Source organism: Salvelinus sp. IW2-2015, linkage group LG6.1, assembly GCF_002910315.2.
Source record: "Salvelinus sp. IW2-2015 linkage group LG6.1, ASM291031v2, whole genome shotgun sequence".
In the NCBI taxonomy this organism is placed as follows: domain Eukaryota; kingdom Metazoa; phylum Chordata; class Actinopteri; order Salmoniformes; family Salmonidae; genus Salvelinus; species Salvelinus sp. IW2-2015.
Window position 1 is genome coordinate 1,053,127 of NC_036845.1, and position 5,489 is coordinate 1,058,615.

The 5,489-nt window shown below is 42.4% G+C and overlaps 1 pseudogene; it reads right to left on the reverse strand.

Annotated features, from left to right (window-relative positions):
* Positions 1-382: 382 nt before the first annotated feature.
* Positions 383-2,478, reverse strand: LOC111964841 (cytochrome c oxidase subunit 6B1-like; annotated as a pseudogene).
* Between the last annotated feature and the right edge of the window lie 3,011 nt (positions 2,479-5,489).

The following is a 5,489-nucleotide window of genomic DNA, read 5'->3' on the forward strand; positions in this document are numbered from 1 at the left end:
GACCCACTGGGAATGTGATGAAAGAAATAAAATCTGAAAGAAATAATTCTCTCTACTATTATTCGGACATTTCACATTCTTAAAATAAAGTGGTAGAGAATTTCTACAAGGATTAAATCTCAGAAATGGTGAAAGACTGAGTTTTAATGTATTTGGGTAAGGTAAACTTCCGACTTCAACTGTATAGGCTGTGTATATATATATGCAGTACAACATGACCTTTTTTTGTTTTATTGTTCTTATCTAAAATGTGTTTCTCTTCCGTTTATCAGTGTTAGGTATTTTGTCACGTTTTAGGTTTTGTGTGGACCCAGGAAGAGTAACTGCTGCAACAGCTAACGGGGATCCTAATAAAATACCAAATGAACCACCACCAGACAGGTTCAAAACGGGTGCGTATTTTTATTAAGTGCTTGTAACATAAGTAACACTGTTAATAACATTAAGAATGGTGTGGTACGTGGTCAACACATGTCCTTAGGCACGCTACAGGGGTCAAAGTTGAAGGTGTGGCTAACAGAATGTCCTGAGGTTAGCCATTTTAGATCTTGCCGGGAAAGCTTCCGGCCTCTATCTGGTCGTCCCACTTGGCGACCTGCAGGAGGAAATGCGCTCATGAGGTTAAACTGTTAAACAGTGTAACTTAGTTATAACACAGTAGCTACTGTAGCCTTCATTCTGCCTTCACTTGCTACACCCATCCCCCATGGCTTTCAATCTATGAAAAGTGTCTAAGGGTAGGGGTAGGAATCGACTTCAGACTGGAACCATGGTCAGCTTTGGACTCACAACAAACAGAGGGTATAAACACTTGCAACATAGAGGTCCACACTGTATACCAACTACCACTTCAGGTAAGGACATTTGAGACACAGAAGAACAGGTACATTCATAACTGTACCACTCAGTGACATGTCAGAACAGACTGTTGGCAGAGCTGAGACATGCGGAACTACTAAAGGATTCTATGGAATGTATGCTCATCAGACTGTTGGCACATTGTGAATAGTTGAGGCACTGCTAATGTGAGTGAAAGTAGTGTCTAAACGTGAGCTGATTAAAGTGATTCATCATCCATCTCTTAGGGAGGTCCAATCATTGCTGACAATACTACACAACCATGGGAAGGCAGTTAGGGGGCATTGTGTGTATGCCCACTCCTTTAGGCTCTGTTTGAATAGTTTGCCACTCTATAGCTCTGCTTAACCTTATAAAGTAGTGCCCGCACCATACTATGAGCCACAGTAGCAGCATACGTACCCAGCTCATGGGACAGATACTCTTGTAGACCCTCTGGTACCAGTCACAGGGAGCCACATCCTGGCCTTTTTCTGACAAAGCTTTGTTGCACCTGTGGAAGTCTAGAAAGAGAGGGAGGAGAGAGTTAATATTGACAGAATGAAGTGGTAAGCATTAAGACAGTTATTACAACTTTACTGAAACTGGTGTTACGTTTCTGAACCTAAAAATCTAAATGCAAACAGCCACCACAAATGGACCCTTATCTGATGTGCTAAATGATGTCAACATTAATCTGACACTAATAAAACTAACAGAGCAGAGAGAAAACTATGGGGTCCCGTGTGGCTCAATCGGTTGAGCATGGGCGCGTGCAAGCCAAGGCTGTGGGTTTGAATCCCACGGGAGACCAGTATGAAGCAAAGAAAAATAATGTATGCAATCACTTACTGTTAGTCTGCTAAATGACTAAATGTCAACGTAAATAAAAAAGGTACAACGACAGATACATTAGGCTATCCTTACTAAACGAGTGTTGAAGACCGAAAGATCTGGCATACCCAAGTAGTACCCTTGTCTAACGGACATATCAGTCTGTACAGACAGTTGGGCTTATGATGGCGTACCTTGGGAATAGCTGACGGACAGCCAACATTCTATCTGGTCTAATGTGAACCAATAGTGATTTAGATCACTCTGTCTGAGGAGGTGCTTCTCATGGGCTCTTATCAACCAAAGAAGTTGGACATGCATCAATGCTTCGAGAGCAAAATACCACCGTTTACAATGCACATCAACTGCAAATCATCAACAGCATGATTCTTAGTCCAGGCAAATGAGGTTAAATTGGGCTTCAGATAAACAATCCTTGTTTTGTTAACCAACCAAGAATCTTTATCTTTGTGAACAAATTTGCTGGGAAGGGAACCAAGAGTTTCAGGGTGGTAGAAGAGCCTGATGGCTAGAAGTATCCTGTCCTTTCACCAATGTGTGTGTGGTGTCAGTTGGGAGTAGAAATGAGCAGTAGACTGCTGGCAGGCCCTGGAGAAAGAGGGGATGAGAGAGATAGAGTGTGTGTCGGGTCAGAAAAGAGAAGTAGTTGATCACTAGCTAACTTACCCAGATAGTTCTGAAAGCAGTTGCGGGTCTGGTTGGTGTTGGGGAAGCGTGCGTCAAAGGAGCCGTCCTGTAGTTCTTTATCTTCTCCTCAATAACATCAGACATGCTGGCCGTCTCACTATGTCAACACTGAAACACATCGATAGGGAGCTGTCCATATAATCACTAAACATGAGCTGTACAGTAGTCTCACGAGGCCATCCTTCCAAATCTGCTCTCGTTGACTGCCTGGGCTTCTGAAGTTAACTGTACACTTGCACATACAGTAGGAAATTATCTTGTTGTCATGATAATAGAATATGGAATGGACTAGTTCAGATAGGCCTATTAGCTAGCAAAATACTTATCCATGAGAGCCTGTACAGGTGTCTATTTGACTAGGTCATGGCTACCGCAATGACAACTCACAATTAGGACAGACAGACCGATAGAAAGCTGGTAACCTTAGCTAGCTAGAATTCAGTCATGGAAGGTGACTTATCAATCCTTATTTCCAGGTAACTAACGTTAGTTAACAAATAAGTAAAAGACTTGAATGGAGATTTCTGACTAGCTAGAAAGTTAGAAATTACAGCTCGCTAACCACATCGAATGAACTAATGTAGCATAGCTTGCTAACATAGTTGGCACAGCTTCAAATGTATTTGTTGGCTTGCTTGCTGGCTAGCTAGCTAGCTACACTAGCTTGAACCCAGCTAGCTAGCCGGCTGTATCAAAACAGTGGCACGGCACACGTTATTTCCAATTAATTAAAATACTTTTACACAAACAAAAAAATACGACCCTCTATATTAATTGAAAGAGACAAATTATTATGATTTTCCGGCCGTTTTCCACGACCTACCTTGGACTGTTTCTTGTGTCCTCTCGGGTATGATGATGTCCTCTCTCCCCGGAAGACCGTAACGCAGTGTATGCTGGGATGTTGGAGGTTATGAGTGGACGAGCAAGCGTAATCACCATGGCATGGAATGAGAAAAGTTGGCATGGGAATGAGAATCACCATGGCATGGGAATGAGAATCACCATGGCATGGGAATGAGAATCACCATGGCATGGGAATGAGAAAAGGAATGAGTCAGTTTCCCAGGTTTTTATGCATAATTCCTTCTCTATTGCCTATAAACAATGATTAGAAACACAAATAAATTATGGGAATCACTTTGAGATTTTTAAGCCATATGAAGTGTAATCACTGAATTTTGCATCATTTATTTACACGAAGAAGATCATGTCAAACATGTCAGTGATAGCCTAGTACAGTGTTTCCCAACGCCAGTCTCCCATTACCCCCAACAGCACATTTTCTGTTGTAGCCCCGTACAAAAACACCTGATCCTGTCCCAAATCAAAAGCCTGATCTCCTGCCTCAAATCAACAGGATGGCCAATCAATCAATCAAGTTTATTTTATATAGCCCTTCGTACATCAGCTAATATCTCGAAGTGCTGTACAGAAACCCAGCCTAAAACCCCAAACAGCAAGCAATGCAGGTGTAGAAGCACACCAATGCTGTGTCATTTATTTTTACCCCTCCCTCTCAACATCTAGAAACCTCTGCAAATCTCTGTCCTCCAGCAGCGTTGTCTTGCTCAGAAAAGTTGCTCACACATTTGTAAGCAATGTAGGCTGTGAGAAGAGCTTGTTTGTATTGTTTCTAAAATACAGGGCCCACAGTACCAGCCCAAAATGGACATTGTAATAAAGCTTTGCCCAGGCTAAAAAAGATCCCCCGCAACTGTGTCAGTATGTCTAACAATAGTAAAGATAAATAGCTTCTAACTCTTCTCTGTTCCCAAAGAAAAGAGATAGAGAACAAGGAAGAGAATATTGTGCAGGCCCACAACTGAACAGTGCCAAGTTTAAAGTGTCATTCTTTTAGTTGACAATTATTCCAACGAAAACCCACAGAGTGTTACCTACCTGGAAAGGGGGATAAGTTGTCAACCGCGTGGCAAAAGCAAACTAAACAAAGAAACTCCATGACGCAAAGGAGTGTTCACAGGCTGCTGTCACCCGGCCATCCCTGTCTGTGAGCACCTCTCCAAACCAAAGACCTCAGAGTGTCTGGACGAGCTCACTACCTACTCAGTGGAAGTACACTGTGTGGTTTGGCACACTGTCTCATTTCGAAGGAAGCGTCTAGTTTTTGTGTGTTTTGGTAGTACCTGTAATAGCCTATAATTTCAGTTGCATAGTTTCAAGCTTTATTGTACATTTATTAACACATTGTAAGAATGGATAGTGTGAACTATATATTTTATTATAGTGGAACTGATGTATGTAGCCTTAGCCTATTGGTTCAGATATTATGATGAATCCAATGTAACTTTCTCTCTTTCTCCTTTTCTTGCTCCCCCTCTCTCCCTGCCTGTCCTCTCTTTTCCTGTCACCATCTTCCTGTTGTAGACAAGGTCAGAGGTCACAGGTGTCCCTCTTTCTCTGACTTCCTGTCTCGCTGTTTCCTTCTTCCTCTTTTCAGCAAAAACCTGCTGCTCAAATGATGTCCTTTTCTAGAAAACATTATAGGCCTGTTTCTTGATGTACTACAATGAAATTTGTTGGACTATCAAAGAGCTGAACTCTGGACTACACTTAAAAAGCAACATTCCTGTGGACAACTAGACAAAGGGTATACGTTCTGACTGACTGCTATCATTTTTATCCTGGGAGCATAAACCTATTTTCTCTGAGTGGCTTTGTTAAAGTAATTAGTTGTCCAAATTAATCACAGATTCTCACTGCCCCCCAGCCCCCGCCCCCACCCAATTTTCTCCGTACCCAACCCCAGCGCTCCAAAGCATCCTAATGCCAAAGGCAATGGTCTAACGGAATCCGACCAGTGTCCACGAGTGTGCATGTGTGCTTGGGGGAGACAGGGGAATGCTGGATTAACCCCTCCCCCATTCTCTATTCCTAGTCTTATCTCTTTATAGTGTGTATGTACAGTATATACAGTATGTCCAGGGAGGGTACAAGGAGCCAGCAAGTGTGTGCATCACAAAATAATCTCCCCATTTCCTCTCTCTCTCTCTCTCAGGATATAGGTGTTGTCCAGCGTGAAGGAAGGAAATTCTGTCACTTAGAACAATGGGCCTGTTTCTCTATCTATAGACCCACAGAGGCAGAGA